General features: G+C 43.1%; 1 protein-coding gene across 7 annotated transcripts in view; it reads left to right on the top strand.

The window, feature by feature from the left end:
* The first annotated feature begins 3,768 nt into the window (after nucleotides 1–3,768).
* The window catches only part of KTN1 (kinectin 1), a 342,484-nt gene continuing 326,898 nt past the window's right edge, over nucleotides 3,769–19,354 (top strand). For 2 of the 7 annotated variants that reach the window (XM_029598255.1, XM_029598256.1), the window contains exon 1: nucleotides 3,769–4,019. The gene's annotated coding sequence lies outside the window, so the exon portion shown is untranslated. The remainder of the gene's footprint in view (nucleotides 4,020–19,354) is intronic. The other 5 variants (XM_029598257.1, XM_029598252.1, XM_029598258.1 and 2 more) reach the window with 3 other exon arrangements.

Below are 19,354 nucleotides of genomic sequence, written 5' to 3'. Positions count from 1 at the left end.
TTTTATAAAGGATGTCTTTAAGCTGCTTCCTGAACACCATAAAGTCATCAATTTCTAGTTCCAGAACTAACAAATTTCTTTAATGAATGCTTAGGGAAGCAGGAATTACCTCAAACTCTGTATTATATTTGGCCCTAAAGAAGGCAAAGACCCCCTTGAAATGCTCTAGCTATAGACCTATTTTTCTCCTTAATGTGAATTTAAAAATCACAACAAAAATAGCACAGAGGCTCCAAAAGTAATTAGCATAATTCATCCACATCAGTTGGGACTTGCTGCTGGTATATCATCTGCAGATCATATTCACAGAGGGCTAGATTTTAAAAGCTCTACACGCGTAAATCGCCTTATGCACGCTGGGCCTATTTTATAAAGGCCTGGCAATGCACGTAAAGCCCCGGGATCTGTCTAAGTCCCGGGGCTTGCAAAAAGGGGCGGGGTGGGGCCAGAGGTCTCCAACATAGCGGCCATTTGCTGCTGTGTTGGAGGATCGCGTGCCGGCAGGCTGCCAGTGTATACAACCTGCGCCTGCCTCCAGGCAGGTGCAAAAGGTTTGATTAAAAAATGTGGGGGGGAGGGGGGTGGAAAGGTTAGGTTAGGGGGAAGGGAAAAGGGGAAGTCTGTGGATGTTGGCATGCACAAGGTGCACTAGTGTGCACCCCCTTGCATGTGCTGACCCCCGATTTTATAACTTGCGCGCACAAGTTATAAAATCGGGCGTTCAGGTGTGCGCGCGCTATCTACACAGAATTTATTAGGACCTAAATCAGCTTAGTAAAATACCCAAGAATAATTCCTGGCTTTACTGGAGAAATTGTAATCAGAGGGACCCTCCTTTTTTTCATATAATTTGGTGCTGTCCTTACCTATAACAGTTTTGGAAAGGGTTTTGGATTTTGTGAATAGAGTCATGGAATCTTGGTATCCTGGAGTCTCTGTAGAATTTTACTGGATGTTGATTTTTACAGGAAATTTTCCTCAGTCTGGACACTATCAATGGAGCAGAATTGTGTGTTTAGCCATAAGAACATAAGGCTTGCCATACTGGATCAGACCAGGGATCCATCAAGCCCAATATCCTGTTTCAAACAGTGGCCAAGCCAGGTCACAGGTACCTGGCAGGATCTCAAGGGTTGGATGGATTCCAAGCTGCTTATCCCAAGAATAAGCAGTGGATTTCTGCAACTCTTTCTTAATAATTGTTAATGGACTATTCCTCCAGGAACTTGTCCAAACCTTTTTTAAAGGCATCTATACTCATAGCTTTCATCTCATCCTCTGGTGTCATCTTGAGAAATTAGAAGATTATCCATAAAAATGTGTTTAGGGAATAGATAGATTTGATTTCTCTTTCAGTATCTTATGAAAAGATAAGTGCCACATTTCAGTGGCAATCCACCAGTTTTCAGAGAGTCATAGGAAATGTTTAAAGTTTAAGAAAGATTAAAGTTTCCTTGGTGTTATGGAAATGAATCAGTCTCAAGATAGGTTGATAAATGTGGTAATAACAGGTTCTCTCCCAAACGTTGGGTGAATGAGCGGGAGGTGGAGGTGGTGAGTGGGGGAGGGAATGGGGGATGGGAGAGAGGTGGGGACAGGGTTAAAAATGGAGAGGGGAACAGTTGTATTTGTTAGAACTCAAAATTGATTTTGTGAACTGTTTCTCCACAAAAAATATTTTGATTACAAAAAAATAGTCAGGTTACACAGACATGAGGTCAAACATATAAGGGATAATTAGTTTTACCTGGTTTATCAGACATCTAAATCAGATAAAATAAGATCCAAGTTCATGTAAAGAGAGAGAATGGCTATATCTTTCTTGAGATGGATAATAAAAATTTTTATTGTAGCAGTATAAAATATACAACGATTAGATATTATTTCAAGTTTCTAGTTTGAGAGTAAATCACTTTTGTTACAAAGGTTATGAAAAATCCTTGAATAGCTCAAAGTCAGCTTCCACTTCTCAAATGTAATACCAATTAAACTACCCAGTTAAAGTAGTAATTTAGCCAGTTGTCATATGCTGCAGTTGAGTTTCCTTTTGGAGAATTAGGGTGACAGGGTCCGTTCTTAGCATGGAGGGTAGCCAGCTGGATATCCAGCAGGCAAACGATAGGCTAACCCCACCATCTAAGGGCTGCAGACCCAGAACTTAAAGAAGCTGTGCAGGCAAGGGACAAGAAGAAGATGGATTGGCTTGGTTTGCCAGGGCTTAGGCAAGGACACTATCAAATGGCTGGGAAGTATTCCTAAGTTAATGCAGCAGGGCTGGGCTGAGCTGAGCTGGGAGCCTAGTCTCACAGTTGAGTTTAGCACAGTTTAGCTTTAGTTTTGTGAAAAGTCTTGGGGGCAAAGTTGATGCATGCAAAGTTTGTGTGAATGGTAGCAAGCCACTATAATACTGAAGTGAAGTGCAATCCTGAATTGGTAAGTCCAAAGACATTTTCTTTTCTCAAGATCTTATATATATGCTCATGATCCAAAAGTTAATATTGATTGGATGTTACCACAATCCATTAGCATAGGATTGGTGAGCTTCCAATATGACTTTATCTTAGCTGGTCCATATATGAAGATGCTGGCATGAGGCAGAAGCCATTGGTCGAACAATACTGATCCTCATTGCTGGATACAAAATTTTACAAGGTCATAGACTCAACACATTTATGTCTGGCAGGACCAGCAAAACTGTAAGGTGAAGACAGATTACTCAGTATGAAGAACAATAACAGCTGTTTCTCCTCTGTGCAGTTCTCACTGGTATTAAAACTGCAGGGGCCAGCATGTGACGACTTCCATTGTGTGTTGCTGAGGCCTGCAAAATTTGGTTCAATTGCACACTTCCTTTTAGGGTGACTGACTTATCCCTACAAACACCACATGGAACCTAAATGACACCTCCATGCCGGTATACTTTTTGGAACCAGATTACTGCATCAATAATCTTATGATCAGGATAAAGGAAAATTTAAAACAATTCAACAACACATGACTTTTGAAGTTAAAATGATCAGACATATTTGAACTGACAAGAAGGGACTCAGCAATGACCTAGGTTTCTTTATGACTCATAGAATTATAATTGCCAGCCTCCCATCAACTGCCCTCCCCCCCCCCTTTCTGACTGATCACCCATCAACACCCCTTTCCTTCATTCTATCATTGGTATACCTTTTATGATTCACTGATATTTGCTGGCAAACTGTCATCTTTTGCTCATTCTATTCTGGTCAGAAAAAGAGAACATTAACTCTTGAAAGCTAATCAAGAAAAGCTGTCAGTTATAAAAAGTCATAAAGGGTATCAGCCATATACATGAGGGTTTTTTTTTTTTTGTTACCTTTTATTTCTGTGCATTCAAGTAGTCTAATACAGCAGCCTCACCGTTTTATCCAATGATAAGGAAATCAGTTTTCAGACTAACATACTATGTTTGCACAATGAATTCTTATTATTGATTGCTCACAAGGCAAAGGCGTGAGCAAAGCAAAACGCGCCCTGGTATGCTTATTGCACAATACCCAGAGGTTGTACAGCTTTTTTTTTTTTTTTTTTAAAGGTATGCAGCTTTCACTGCTTTCGGCAATCCAGGAAGTACTGTTGGAGACCTTAGGTCAACAGACACGAGGCTAGTGCATAGCCTCCAAGGGATTCTGAGAGTGCACTACTTGATCTGACCTGAGTGCAGGCAGAGGGAGCCCCTCCCCCCTCTCTTATCTGCTGAGATACTAAATCCGGGAGCAGCAGCCCAGATTTTCCCTCGCCGCCGGAGGTGCACATCTGGCGCAGCTGCTTCTTTAAAGGGGGCGTGTCCGCGCGCGGCGTGGCTGCGGCGGTGACAGGGGCGGACGTGCCCTCCTCCCTTTACCCTTCCCAGCCGGAGCCGCCTCCCTCTCTCCGGCCGGGACCCGAATGACTGCTGAGGGCCGAGCTGTGAACCCGTGCGCCCAGGGGCGAAAGGAGGCACTGGCAGGAGCTACCTGAGCGTTCTGGCCCTGCGAGACAACGTGGCGGTGAGGGAGCGCCGCGGGCGAGGGCCGGGGAAACTGGGCCGTGTGGGGGAGCAAGGAGGCGGTCGTGACCGTGAGAGGGAGCAGGCACTGATTCACCGGCCCGGAGACAGGCCCTGTCCGGTCTCCCTCCCTCGCCCTCTGCCGCTAGGCCCCGGGCTGCCGCTCGCTGCGGGACGGTGTTGCGCCTGAGGCCCGGCGCTACTCCTGCGGCCGTGACGGGGGAGGGGGAGCACATGGCCCATGGCCCGGGGACAACTCCGTGAGAGGCAGAGGCCTGGGAGCCGCGGCGCGGTTTACACCCGGCACGTCAGAGCGAGTAAACCGCGCACACTCCGAGGCTTTACTTTCTCACATCCCGCTCATTTCCCAAACAAGTTTAATTACTTGGGTGCTGTTTTGGGCTTTGAATAAAAGGTAGAAAAATGTTTTATTTGAAGGCGGCGCCCACCCCCGATATTCCTGTTTAACTGTTTGGGAGCGATTTGTAGATTGTCAGCTGCATTCACTTTATAGTTTTATTACTATCTGTCCACACCCTCGCCACTCCTCTCAGCCATGCCAGGTACGAAAGTTTTTACTGATTCTGTAGTAGGGCCCTACATGAGGAGAAGTGGATTTTTTTTTTTTTTAACACCATGTTACTTTTTAGTCTAAACTTTAACATGTTAGAGTTTCTGAGATTTATCAGGGTTGGGCACATTTCCATAGTGTATTCCTGTGAGAATGTAATGTTTTTATGTCAGCCTAATTCAAAGGTGTCCTTAAAAGTCGCAAATTAGTCTGCTTTTCATGCCATCTCTAATGAACATGCATGAGAGATTTGCTTACAGTTGAGACAGTATGTATGCAAATTTGTTTTCATGTATATTCATTGGGATTAGCCTGAAAACTTGGCATGTGTGCCGTCTGCAAGGACCGGGATTGGACAACCCTGGGAAATATTTTTACTAGAAATCAGTCTTTTCACATAAAACTATTTGTGTGTGTGTGTGGGGGGGAATAAGGTATATTAAGTAGAATGTAAGTTTACCTTTATTTATATGCAGATTTTTTGCACCTGAATGTTTCCCCCAGTTCAGCAAGAAGTTTTGCTCACACAAAATGTGTGTAAAACTGTGTATGCTGCTTAGCCACCCTCTTATGGAAATGATATGCAAATTAAGGCATTAACAATTACTCTACATTACAAAGAGGTGTGCTGGCTTATCTCAGGTTTTCTTAGTGTTGGAAATTTTACTCCTGGTCAGAAATGGAGTAAAGTTTTCAGCACTACTGTTAGTCTATGGGCAGAAGCTGAAATTTCGATATTGGTACCTGTAATAAGGGTTTATGAGAGAGGCTTCTACCTGTAATAAGGGTTTATGAGAGAGGCTTCTACGAAAACTAAAAAGTCATGGGATAGGAGGCGATGTCCTTTCGTGGATTACAAACTGGTTAAAAGACAGGAAACAGAGAATAGGACTAAATGGTCAATTTTCTCAGTGGAAAAGGGTAAACAGTGGAGTGCCTCAGGGATCTGTACTTGGACCGGTGCTTTTCAATATATATATCAATGATCTGGAAAGGAATACAATGAGTGACGTTATCAAATTTGCAGATGATACAAAATTATTCAGAGTAGTTAAATCACAAGCAGACTGTGATACATTACAGGAGGACCTTGCAAGACTGGAAGATTGGGCATCCAAATGGCAGATGAAATTTAATGTGGACAAGTGCAAGGTGTTGCATATAGGGAAAAATAACCCTAGCTGTAGTTACACGATGTTAGGTTCCATATTAGGAGCTACCACCCAAGAAAGAGATCTAGGCGTCATAGTAGATAATACATTGAAATCGTCAGCTCAGTGTGCTGCAGCAGTCAAAAAAGCAAATAAAATGTTAGGAATTATTAGGAAGGGAATGGTTAATAAAACGGAAAATGTCATAATGCCTCTATATCGCTCCATGGTGAGACCACACCTTGAATACTGTGTACAATTCTGGTCGCCGTATCTCAAAAAAGATATAGTTGCAATGGAGAAGGTACAGAGAAGGGCAACCAAAATGATAAAGGGGATGGAACAGCTCCCCTATGAGGAAAGGCTGAAGAGGTTAGGGCTGTTCAGCTTGGAGAAGAGACGGCTGAGGGGGGATATCATAGAGGTCTTTAAGATCATGAGAGGTCTTGAACGAGTAGATGTGACTCGGTTATTTACACTTTCGAATAATAGAAGGACTAGGGGGCATTCCATGAAGTTAGCAAGTAGCACATTTAAGACTAATCGGAGAAAATTCTTTTTCACTCAACGCACAATAAATCTCTGGAATTTGTTGCCAGAGGATGTGGTTAGTGCAGTTAGTGTAGCTGGGTTCAAAAAAGGTTTGGATAAGTTCTTGGAAGAGAAGTCCATTAACTGCTATTAATCAAGTTTACTTAGGGAATAGTCACTGCTATTAATTGCATCAGTAGCATGGGATCTTCTAGGTGTTTGGGTAATTGCCAGGTTCTTGTGGCCTGGTTTGGCCTCTGTTGGAAACAGGATGCTGGGCTTGATGGACCCTTGGTCTGACCCAGCATGGCAATTTCTTATGTTCTTATGTTCTTATGTTCTTATGTGCAGAAAATGCTTTGCACACAAAGTGTTTTCTGCTGCATAAATATGCTTTATGAAAGCAAAAAATGCTTTCTGTGCTGAAAACATTGTTGTGCATAAATTATATTTTGTGCACAGATCGTTTTATGCGCATAAATTGGCATAAATGTGCGTTCAGCCTGTGATGAATGCACATTTTAAACTCGTTTGTGCTCACATTTTCCAGACTCTGAACTCTTTAAACTCCCAGTTCATTAGCATAATAGCTTACTGCATCAGGGAGTTAAAAATTCTTTAACCTGTGCATTAAGAAACTGTGTGCTGAATTTCAGTGCACAGTTTTAACCTATACATTATTGCATCATCCCCCAATATGAGCATTGGCTATAGTAATGAAATCAGTTAATCTGGAGCCAGCCATTTTGACACTGGTTCTTAAATTCTTTAGTATCAAGAATGTCTTCAAAATGCCTAGACAGACTTGAATAATCTCAGCTCAATAGAATAGTTACTGACAGTGGTTCATATAATAATTTCATGACCATGCATTTGAGTTCTAACAAAATACTTCTCTCTCACATTGAAACATCTTGAATACATTTCTGGTTATTTGCCGAAAAATACTAGTACATGTCCACTATAGACTTTTAATGGTATACTAATTAGCATGTCCACTATAGACTTTTAATGGTATACTAATTAGCAAAAAAAAAAAAAAAATTCAATTTAAGTTGTATAATAGAATTTCAGTTGTATAGGAAACATCATTGTAGAAATACTATAATAAGATTTGGGTAGCTGCCACCTTTTTAAATTGTAAATTGTTTGTTTTATCCAAGGGTATTTGTAATGAAGTTTCCTTTTGACATAAGCTTGGCCTTTGTAATATTGTTTTTGGTAGGGAAATTACTGATGCTTGGGGCCTATTTACTAAAATGTGTTAAATATACATTAATGTAGCTTATTTAATAGAAACATAGAAATGTGGTGGCAGACAGACCATATGGTCTATCTAGTCTGCCTGTCCAAACCAATTGCTCAGCTCTATGATCCCTACCTGTCCCTCAGAGATTCTGTGTTTGTCTCATGCTTTCTTGAATTCAGATACTATCCATGTCTTCCACTGGAATGCTGTTGCATGCATTTACCACCTTTTCTGTAAAGAGAAAATTTCTGAGTCTTACCGCCTTTCCATTGAAAGTGGCTGCTTGCTGTTCATTGATATCTTACATGTATTTAAATGTCATCCATATCCTTCATTTCCTCCAGGGTATACATCTTTAAGTCTGACCCTCATATTCTTTAAAATGAAGACAACTGACAATTTTATTAGTAGCCCTTTGGACCAACTCCATATCCTTTTGAAGGTGTATCCTCCAGATTTGTTTGACGTATTCCAAATGAGGTTTCACCAGGGACTTATACAGGGGCAGTATCATCTCTTTTTATTATTGACAGTTCTCCATTTTTACCAAAACACAATTCTGGCTTTTTTTCGTCCCTTTATCCACCTTTTTGGCCACTTTAAGATAATCAGATACAATTGCCTTGAAATCCTGCACACACTCAGCGGGTAGTTTCACTTCCTTTACTTTGTACTGTTCCCTTGGGGTTTTGCATCCCAAATGTATGACTGCATTTTTTAGCATTAAACCTTAGCTGCCAGACTCTAGACTATTTCTTATGCTTCTCTGGATCCATAAAACCTTTAGTGAATAGCATGTTAAAAGCACACATTGACATAGATTTTAAACTGAAAACTTCTAACTAAACATTTAAAGTTTTGTGTTAATCGCACAGTAACATGGATTTTTGTGTTAATGTAAACTGCATTATATGTAATGAGCTGTTAAAGTTTTGTATTTTAATCAGCTCATTTAATTTTTAATGTAAAAATACAATCAACACCTGCTAGTGCCAGCATGGTAATGCTGCATTTGTTCATTTTAGTAATCTTTGTGGCAGTATTTAAGCATGTTACAGGACAGATATTCAGCACTTTGAACCAGCTTGCTTTCTTTGTTTGAATAAATGTTTCATTATGATAGTTCGTATTCCTGAATTCATAGCAATGTTCTGATTTCTATTCACACTTTTACCACCTAATTCCTCGATACCCTCAACAGTTACCTTTTCTGCATCTGGCTGGAATGCTTAAGAAGCCAAATTGTTTTACATTTTGGATTTTTGGATTAAACAATGAAAGCACAAGTCTCTTTTTTCCTTTTACAGCATGCTTTCAATATTGAGGCAGTAAGTTTTTTTTTGGTTTTTTTTTTTTAAGTTTTGTTATTGTTTGCCTTTGTTCAGATACTGCTTTTAAGAAAAATATAATTGTAAATGTACAAGTTGCAGGATTTGAGGCAAAAAAGTTGAGTGCTTAAGTGGAGAAGAGATAATTTACGGTGGGTATGATAGAGGTTTATACAATAGTGTGGTATGGAATAAATTGATAAGGATAGGTTATTTACACCAGGGGTGTTCATAGGTCTGTGTGGCCCCCTCAGCCAGTTGGGCTTTCAGGATATCCCATATTAATATGCATAAGAAATATTTGCATACATAGGAGGTAGTGCATGCAAATAACTCATGTATTCATTAGAGATCCTGCAAACCTGAGTGGCTTGGGGGCCCCCAAGGATGGGTTTGAACACTCCTGATTTATACTATTGGCTGGTCCTAGGACTAGGTAGGGAACACTCCCTGAAACTAACAGCAGATTTGAGAAACATCCTCTTTTATTCAGTCATTATTTGATTAAGCTGTGGAGCTTGTTGCCAGAAAATGTGATTAAGGCTAGTAATATAACGGAGTTTAAAAAAAAAAAGATTTGGATAGGTTTCTGGAGGACAATTCCAGTTACTAACTAGACAGACGCTTGTTTACCCACCTTTGAAATACCTGGGGCGAGCAGTATGAAACAGACTTTCATATTGAAATTTGCTGGGTACTTCCAGGTGATCCCAGAATGGTCATTTTTGGGAGTCAGCATGCAAAGCTTGTTGGACCATTAGTCTTACCCAGCATGGCATTTCTTATATTCTTTTGTCAGACAAATCCATGTGAAAGTATTTACTGGGAAGGGCTAAACTTGCTCCAGCCTGCTGCATGGTAGTGTGATTTAATTTTAATTAATCAAAGAATTACTTTTCTCCTGCCATTGCTTACTCCACCTAGTATTGCTGCTTAAGGGCAGGTTGTTGTGTATGTTTACAGCCCTGTTTACAGTTGTTTAGATGCAAGTAAAATGTTAATGCTTGGAAGCTGAAAAACCTCATGCAGAGTTTATCTAACCTCAAATTTTCTAAGCCTTGCTTTGTACCTTGTGCCTAGATTGGAAGGGAGAGCCTTGCTATTTCGTTTTTCATGACTTCTCTACTGTAAGTTGTTTTTAAATTAGCTATTCCTCTTTAGTCAGAGTTACTTTCCATGAAACTGCCGTTTTCTCAGGAAGTGAGGATGTGCCAAAGAGCAGTTGTGGTGGGAGTGGGCAAAGGGAGCAAGCAATCTATAGTTGAAGTGTAACTAATGGTGTGCTACTTGGGGGTATTGCTCACGATTACCCCAGTTTGTTCTCTTCACTTTTCCTTTTGTACATTAGTCCTACATGGAGCTTTGCTAACCTCCAGCTTTATTGTGGTGCTGAGTGTTTTTTTTCTGGCATCACCTAAAATAATAATCTTGGATTCCTCACTCCTGAGTGTTTTGGTAGCCATATCTTCAGGAAATGTGGCTTCTTTGAAGTTTGTGATGCTAACATATATATACTCCTGTGACATAATACATGAGCTTTTGAGACTACATTGACACCCCCCCCCTTCTTCAGAAGTGACCACAAGGGACCTGCATATTTAGATACTTCTTACTTCTTCAAAAGAAGAGTTATTACAGTTTTTCATTCCCTGGTCATTTAAGTGCATTTTTATAGATGTCAAAATTTGTAAACAAATACTAAATCCATCAAGAATACATGTGATCATTTTTAATTTGGATTATTCCAAGTTAAATGTCAGTAGCTAGAGAATGAATGTTTGGGTTTTTTGTTTTTTTTTAAACTTAAAGTATCTATGGTGGAAGCTGCCAAGTGTGTGCATTTTATATTTCTCTATGTATCTATTTATATAGCTAGATACAGGCTTTTAAACATATGCAGGCTTTTTCACTTTCTCACACTCACACATTCTTGTGGCCTCCCCCTGTCTTCAGACCACAGTGGGATGGGGCATGGTGTGGCCATGGCCGGATGGGATCCACCTTGGCCCTTCTACTGTGGGATGGGTGGCGGTGTTAAGGGCCACCCCTCAGTGCTCTGGGCGTCTGCCAAGCTCACAGTACCCAAATGCTGGCTATTTATTTATTTAACCTTTTTATATACCGAAACTTTCGTTAATTACTTCAAGCCAGTTTACATAATTCTTATAATACATAGATAAATGTAAACAAAAAAAAAAATTGGAACAAAATTGACATCTATTATACGTTGCCCAAACTAAACATAATCATAAAATAACACTCAATCAATTACAAATTGCAATGATATTCATCTCAATAAAACAATTTACCTATATCAATTTACCTATATAAATAAATATATCATGTCTCAAACATTGCCATAGACTAATTCCATGGTTAAAATAAACTTACAATAAAAGAAACAAATTAAAATAATCATGAAATAAACCTAATATAAAATAAGTAAGTAAACAGGGAGGGAGATTATACTATAAATGTAACCAGTTTGCATATAGGCTTGCTTGAATATCCACGTCTTCAAAGCTTTTTTGAATGTGCTTACATCTGTCTCCAGTCTGATATCAAGTGGGAGAGCATTCCAATGAGCTGGTCCTGCCAAGGAAAGAGCTCTTTCTCTAACTGAAGTCAGGTGAGCTAGTTTGGGTGAGGGGATAGATAGTAAGGCCTTACCTGAGGACTTAAGATTTCGTTGTGGGGTGTGTATATGCAGAGATGCGTTAAGCCATTTTGAGTTATTACCATAGATCGCTTTATGTATTAATGTCAAGCTTTTGTATAAAATGCGAGATTGCACATGTAGCCAATGAAGTTCTATCAATAAAGGCATAACATGGTCATATTTTCTTTTATTGGTCAAAAGCCGTGCCGCAGCATTTTACAACAACTGCAATGGTCGAATAGTTGAAGTAGGGAGTCCTAACAGCAGGGCATTACAATAATCTAATTTTGTTTAACAGAGCCTGTAGCACCATGCGAAAGTCATTACTATGTAAATACGGTTTTAATTTTTTCAAGATTTGTAATTTATAAAAACCTTCCTTGACAGTGGTCTTGATTAAAGGCTTTCATGTTTAGTTCCGTATCCAAGATACATCCAAGATGTATATGTATGTATGTGTGCTTTTACACAGTGCATTGTAAAAGTGTTAGACAGCCCCCCCCCTAAAAAGTCAGCAGGTTTGTGTGGATTACAAATGATGCTTACACAGATTATTCCAGACAGTATGTTCATTGCAAACCAGTATGCTCTTAAAGTAAAATTTCAGTTGCAATTCATTTTCTCTGCATGTTTTGTAAAATAAAATTAAAAACTGAAAAATGCTTCTTGCCCTGCGCTGTGGAAGTTCCAAGTTTCTCAGAGGACAGGCAGGATGGTAGTCCTCATCTATGGGTGACGAAATTAGATGGAGCACTGATGTGGAAAACTTGTGTCATAGTTTCTAGAACTTTGACTAGGCACACTGAGCATGCCCTATACCACACGTTCCGGCAGGATCCTTCTCCAGTCTCTCTTTCCGCAGAGTTGTAAGCCTCATGGTGTGAGTGAGCTCACTTTTGGTTGTTTTTGGCCTTGTGAAAAGTGTTATTTTTTTCTTGTGTTTTTCATGGTTTTTCTTGTTCCATCGCCGGGTCCCTCTCGGTACCTCCCCAGAGTGTTACTAGTCAGTGTTTTCGGCGATTCTGGTAAGTTTCCTTCGTGGTCGATTTCCCCGCAGCAGTGTCTCTGTGCCTGTTGCCCGTCGCCGCCCACCGCCATCATTTTTGTTTTGTGCACCTTTTGTTTCGTCCCAACATGGCCACATCCAGTTTTAGGCGATGCTCCTGGTGTCTGAGGACCATGTCTATTGCTGATCCACAGGAGATATCTCCTCTGCCTGGGGGCATTGCATGACATCCGGGGTTGCCGCTTATGCACCAAGATGACCCCGAAGGGACTCTGCTTAGACTCGACAAGATGGAGTAGCTCTTTGGGTCAAAGAAGTCTGAGGCATTGGACTCGATGGACCGGGGAGCCACACCGATGGATACTGTGCCATCAACATCAGCGGGGGCCGTCTGTTCCATTGGTGCCGTCGGCAGATAGGGATGCCGGAGACAGACTGCTGTCTATATCCTCCAGGCCGAGGATGTCTGGTTCCTTCTCATCTTTCTCTGTATCAGGGAAGGATCGGGTCGAGCATCGAGGGGAGCTGAAGAAGCATTGGCACAGGCTCATGCTGTGATGCCCCTGAAGTGACCCCGTGACAAGGACAGCCAGTCCTCCATCAGTGCCGGGGGTCTGCAACAGTCTCCATTGGTCCTGATGGTAGTCACTGGTCCACCTTACAGGTCCAAAAAATCTGGCCACCCCTCCTTCCTTCCCAGTCTGTGTTGGCATTCACAAAGTTTGAGGAGGAGCTGGAGTGCCGACTTCAGTGGTGGTGGATTTGGCGCTTCAGGGCTTCAGATCCGGTGCTGCCTGTCCTCATATCACTGCTGGAGAAGCTCAACGTACTCATCAGTGTGTTACCGACTCAGTTGGCATTGGTTCCCAGGACAGAATCTGTGCCAGGTGTGGCACCAAAGCCTCACCCTACTGATACATTGGTCGTAGACAGTTCCTCCTTGGAGGAAGCTCCATCTAGGTTGGCAGAGACAAGCCTGCAGTCCCTGTCCAGTTTTACTGGTGTGCACAACTCGGGATGAAGGCCGAGCACTTAAGGCCCCATCTCCCTGTAGCTTACAGTGAATATGAGGAAACCTATGACCCCTGGGAGGATGATGCTTCGAAGTCCTCCTCCGAGGGCTTCGATAGTCTCCCATCAGACCCTTCTCCTTCAGAGGAGCAAAGGAAGTTTCCGCCAGAGGACTTGACCTTCGCAGGGTTTGTGAGGTTCATGGCAGAGGCCATCCCATTTCAGTTGTTAAAGGAGTAGGATGCCAGGCACAAAATGCTTGAGATCCTACAGTTTGTGGAGCCTACTAAGGAGATCATGGCAGTCCCAGTGCACGAGATCCTTAATGAGCTGCCGCTGAGGATATGGGAACACCCCCGCACAGTGCCACCCGTTAAGAAGGAGAACAGGGTCTACCTTGTCCAGAAGGCTCCAAGATTGAATAAACGTCAGCTGCCCCACCAGTCGATGGCGGTCGAATCTGCCCTCAAGAGGGCCAAGCATTCTCATACTCATCCCTCTGTACCCCTGGGGAAGGATCACAGAGTGGTGGATGTTCTTGGGAGGAAGGTGTTTCAAGGCGCCATGCACATTGCCCGCGTTGCGGCCTACCAGCTCTTTATGAGCCAGTACTCATGGGACATCTGGAAGCAGGTGCAGGAGGTGGCTGAACAGCTGTCTCAACAGCAGCAGGACAGCTTCATGTCGCTAGTGCATAAGGGCCTGGAATGCAGAAAACATGAGGTCTGAGCAATCTACAATGTTCTTGAGATGGCATCAAGAGTTTCTGCAGCAGGAATTTGTGCCCGCAGAATGGCACGGCTGTGGGCCTCTGATCTCTGACCAGAAGTACAGAAATGACTCTCAGACATGCCATGTACCGGGAGAATCTCTTCAGAGAGAGGATGAGGGACGATGTGGCCCAACTTGGGGACCACCATGAAACCCTCCAATCACACTCTGCCAATACTCCTGACCCATCATCCTCGTCTAAGAGGCCGGCGAGACAGGAACAAAGGAAGTCTTTCTTTTGCCAAAGGAAGTACTATCCTCTGTACCCTTGCTCCCATCAACACCATCGGGGTTCCCTTGGCTGTCCCAGGCAGCAGAGAGCCCCCAAGCCTCAGCTGGTGCCTCAATCAACTCCAGGGATGGGGTTTTGACTGGATTGTAGGGAGCGCAGGCCGGTCACCCGTACCCAGAATGTTGGACTCTCTGGTCTGGGGCAAGCTGCAGTTGTTCTCGAACCAGTGGCCCAGTATAATCTCTGACCAGTGGGTTCTTTCCATCATCCATCAAGGGTACCAATTGAACTTATTGAGTGTCCCTCCAGATTGCCCTCAGAGTCCATTTTGGGGGCCAGTAGCACATCAGGAGGTACTACCGACAGAGCTCTACTCCCTCTTAATGGCCAGGGCAAAGAGGATGGGGATTCCACTCAAAGTACTTCCTGATTGCAGAAGCTTCTAAAAAAAAAAAAAAACTAGATTTTTTTTTTTTTTTGGGCACCTTGATCCCTCTTTTACATAAAGGGGATTGGCTATGCTCTCTCGATCTAAAGGACACATACACTCACACTCACATCGTGATACTTCCTGTGACCAGGGAAGATCTCCGATTTGTGATGGGAAAACAGCACTTCTAGTACCGGGTGTTGCAGTTCAGGCTAGGTCAGCCCCTCGTTTCTTCACAAAATGCCTGGCTGTGGTGGCAGTGCACCTTCGCAGGCTGGGAGTACCTGTTTTCCCTTATCTGGATGATAGGTCAAGAGCACATCTCAGGGCTGCCAGATCCATGTGCTTGACCATCTGGATGTTGGAGTTACTAGGGTTTGTTCTCAGCTACCCGTAGTCCTGTCTCAGCCCGTCACTTCAATTGGACTTCATAGGAGCCCTGCCAGACATGGGTCAGGCCAAGGCCTTCCTGCCTTGTCAAAGGGCCGTCACCTTAACCAACATGGCAGATATTCAGCAGAGCCTGCAGGTTTCAGCTTGGCATGTTGAGGCTGTTGGGCCACATGGCTGCAACCATCTATGTCACTCTTGGCACGATTACCCATGCACTAGAGCCCAATGTTTCCTGAGGTTGCAGTGGCGCCAAGCCACTCAGAGCCTCCAGGATTGCATTCGAGTCACCCTGTCTCTCTGGGACTCATTGTCCTGGTGGTGGGTACTTTCAAATCTGGAACCGGGATATGTCTTTGAAGTTTCCCCTAACCAAATTGCGATTAGGACAGATGTGTCCATGGGGAGCTCATATAGATGGGCTCAGCACCCAGGGTCTCTGGTCTGCTCAGGAACACTCTTGTCAAATCAACTTCCTGGAGCTTCGGGTGATGTACATGCTATGGGCTTTCAGAGATTGGCTAACAAAGTTGTTCTGATGCTACCTGTCAAGCAAGTAGCCATGTGGTATGTCAACAACCAGGGAGGCACGGGATCATATCTCCTGTGTCAGGAAGCAGTCCAGATCTGGTCATGGGCCCTGTCCCATGGGATGGTGCTCAGGGCCATGTACCTGACCAGGTCGGAGAACATGCATCTTATCGTTACCTGTTCATTGTGAAGGCAATGCCTACATAACCGTGGTTAGTAAGTTACATGTAAACCGACACGATGTGCAAACGGTTGTCGGTATATAAAACTGTTCAAATAAATAAATAAATGGTAGCTGACAGGCTGAGTCGAACCTTCAGACCCCACAAGTGGTCCCTGGACCAGTGGGTAGCGAATCGAATGTTCCGCCTCTGAGGGAGCCTAGTGGTAGATCTGTTAACATCCCCTTGCAACAGGAAGGTGCCTTGGATCTGCTCACTGTACAGGTCAGATGGCAAACCAGCCTCTGATGCCCTTGCCTGTCATTGGGGCACGGGTCTTTTGTATGCATATCCTCAGATTCCCTTAGTGGTGAAGTCTCTCTTGAAGCTTTGCAAGGACATGGGGACTACGATTCTCATAGCACCTCGTTGGCTGAGACAGGTCTGGCTTCCAATCTATGGGAGTTGTCCATCCGGAGACCGATCAGTCTGGGGACTTCCCCAGGTCTCATCACTCTAGATTGAGGCAGGTTGCAGCATCCCAACCTCCAGGCCCTGTCGCTCACAGCCTGGATGTTGAAAAGTTTATCTTGCAACCGCTGGATCTCTGAGGATGTGTCTTGGGTCCTGGTGGCTTCTAGAAAGCATTTCACTAGAAAGTATTGTGGACTGAAGTGGAGGAGGTTTTCTGTGTGGTATGAATAAAAGGCCCTAGATCTGTTCTCCTGCCCTACCCAAAATCTTTTTGATTACCTTCTACACCTATTGGAAGCTGGTTTAAAAACCAACTCAGTTAACATTCATCTCCATGTAATTGTCTAATTCCACCAAAGTGTAGATGGTACGCCCATCTCTGTACAGCCTACAATTGTATGATTCATGTGGGGCCTGCTTCAGTTGAAGCCTACCCTAAGACCTCTCACTGAGTCTTCGGACCTCAACTTGGTGTTTAGCTGATGAAAGCTTCTTTTGAACCACTGTGTGCACCTGTGATCTGAAGTACCTGACCTGGAAGATCAGGTACTTCAGCATGCTGGGTCAGTGAGCTCCAGGCCTTAGTGACTTGGTCACCTTACATTAAGTTTTATCATGACAGGGCGGTCTTGCATATACACCCTAAGTTCCTGCTTAAGATGGTGACAGACTTCCATCTTAACCAGTCCATCATTCCGCCAACATTCTTTTCCAGGCAGGCCCCATTCGCACCAAGGTGAACGAGCACTGTGCTGTTTGGACTGCATGCAAGCCTTAGCCTTCTATCTGGAGTGGACAGAAGCCTGTAGATAGTCCACCCAACTTCTTATTTCTTTTGATAGGAATAGGTTGGCCATTGCTAATCTGCTATCTATTTGGCTAGCAGATTGCATCCTCTTCTGTTATGCCCAGGCAGGACTACAACTTAGGAATCATGTCAAGGCTCATTCTGTCAGAGCCATGCAATTGTTTGTGGCCCACTTATGAGAAGTTCCTATGGAGAAGATCTGCAGGACTGCAGCATGGAGTTCTCTGCATACATTTACATCACACTGTTGTCTGGATAGGGATGGGTGATGCGACAGCAGGTTTGGCCAGTCTGTCATTCAGAACTTGTTTGAGGTGTAGAACCCAACTCTCCCCTCCTAGGGCCTGTGTTTGAGTTCAGCCTGTCTCCCCTTCTGTTACAAACAGCAACATTGTTGTGCCTGTTGGCACTTGGTTAGGTGTCTGGTTCCCTTTTTGTGTTGGGGAGCAGCCTGTAGCTAGGGATTCACCCATGTGTGAGGACTAACATCCTCCTTGTTCTCGGAGAAAGCATAGTTTATCTATAGCAGGTGTTCTGAGTACAGCAGGATTTTAGTGTTTGTGAAACCTGTCCACCACCCCACAAAGTTGGGTTTCTTCTATTTTTTTGTTTTAATTATAATTCTATTTTACAAGACTTGCGAAGGACCTGCCTGGATGTGTGGTGCTGGGCATGCTCAGTGTGCCTAGTCGAAGTTCTAGAGATCTTGATGTTTAGTTTTCCGCACTGGGGCTCCATCTGATGATTTCATCCATGTGTGAGGACTAACATCCTGCTGTCCTCTGAGAACACCTGTTATGGGTAAGCAACTCTGCTTTACATAATAAAATATTGCCCTAACAGTTGGCTTACAATTGGCCTCTACCTGTGAATCATTAAAAAAAAAAAAAAAAAAAAAAAAAAAAGTCTGTTTTTCTGGATAAAAGACCCCCTAATTCCAAGTGAATCTGAAGGAAAGCTGTGAAAAGGAAGACCAAAGAGCATTCTAAGGAAATTTAAAGATAGTTATAGAAATGCACAAGATAGGAAAAGGCTACAGAATAATATCCCAGTGAGCACAGTTGGATCAATTTTGATGATATGCAAGCTGCATCATATTACCCAGACACTATCTAGACAAGGCAGTTTCAGAGCAAGAAGGGACTTTTGAGGGAAGCCTCAGAGAGACCAACAATCACTTTGAAGGAGCTACAGAGTTCAGTGGCTGAGACTTGAGCGGAGGTGCACCAGTCAGCCATATCAAGAGATCTGCAATCAACTGGCCTGTATGGGAGGGTGGCTAGAAAGAAGCCATTACTGAAGAAAAACCACATCAAAGCATGTCTGGAGCTTACCAGAAAGCATCAGTGACCCAGCTAAAATGAGGGATAAAGTTTTGTGGTCAGATGATACAAAAATGTAATCTTTGGGCCAAAATTCAAAATGCAATGTGTGTTGCAAACCTAACACTACCCTTTCCTCAGCAAACACCATCCCAACAGTAAAGTATGGGGGTGGCAGCATCTTATTGTGTGGATGCTTTTCCTCAGCAGGGAGTGGGTATCTTATTAAAATTGAAGGGCAGATGGACGATATAGCGTACAGGGAGACATTGCAAGACAACCTGCTTTGATCTGCTTAAAAAAACCCAAACCAAACAAACCCTAAAACTTGGGAGAAAGTTTACCTTTCATCAGGACAATGATCCCAAGTACAAGGTCAGATTAACACAGGAGTGGCTAAAGGTGAGCATTCTACAATGGCCAAGTCAAAGTCCAGATCTCGGTCCAATCAAGAATCTGTGGCACTATTTGAAAACTGCAGTCCATAAGCATCTTCCAACTAACCTGGAGCAAATCTGCCAGGAAGAATAGGAAAAATCACTCCCACCAGTGCGCAAAGCTGTTATTGCAGCAAAAGGTTCCACCAAGTACTAGTCTGAAGGGGTTGAATACTTATGCAAGCAGTAATTTTCAGGGTTTTCATTTTATTTTACAAAAAATGCAGAGAAATAATGAATTTCGACTTTGAAAATTTACTTTGAGCGTAGTGGG

This window comes from Rhinatrema bivittatum, chromosome 4 (genome assembly GCF_901001135.1).
Source record: "Rhinatrema bivittatum chromosome 4, aRhiBiv1.1, whole genome shotgun sequence".
NCBI classification, from domain to species: Eukaryota; Metazoa; Chordata; class Amphibia; order Gymnophiona; family Rhinatrematidae; genus Rhinatrema; species Rhinatrema bivittatum.
This window is presented reverse-complemented; position numbering and strand designations above follow the sequence as displayed.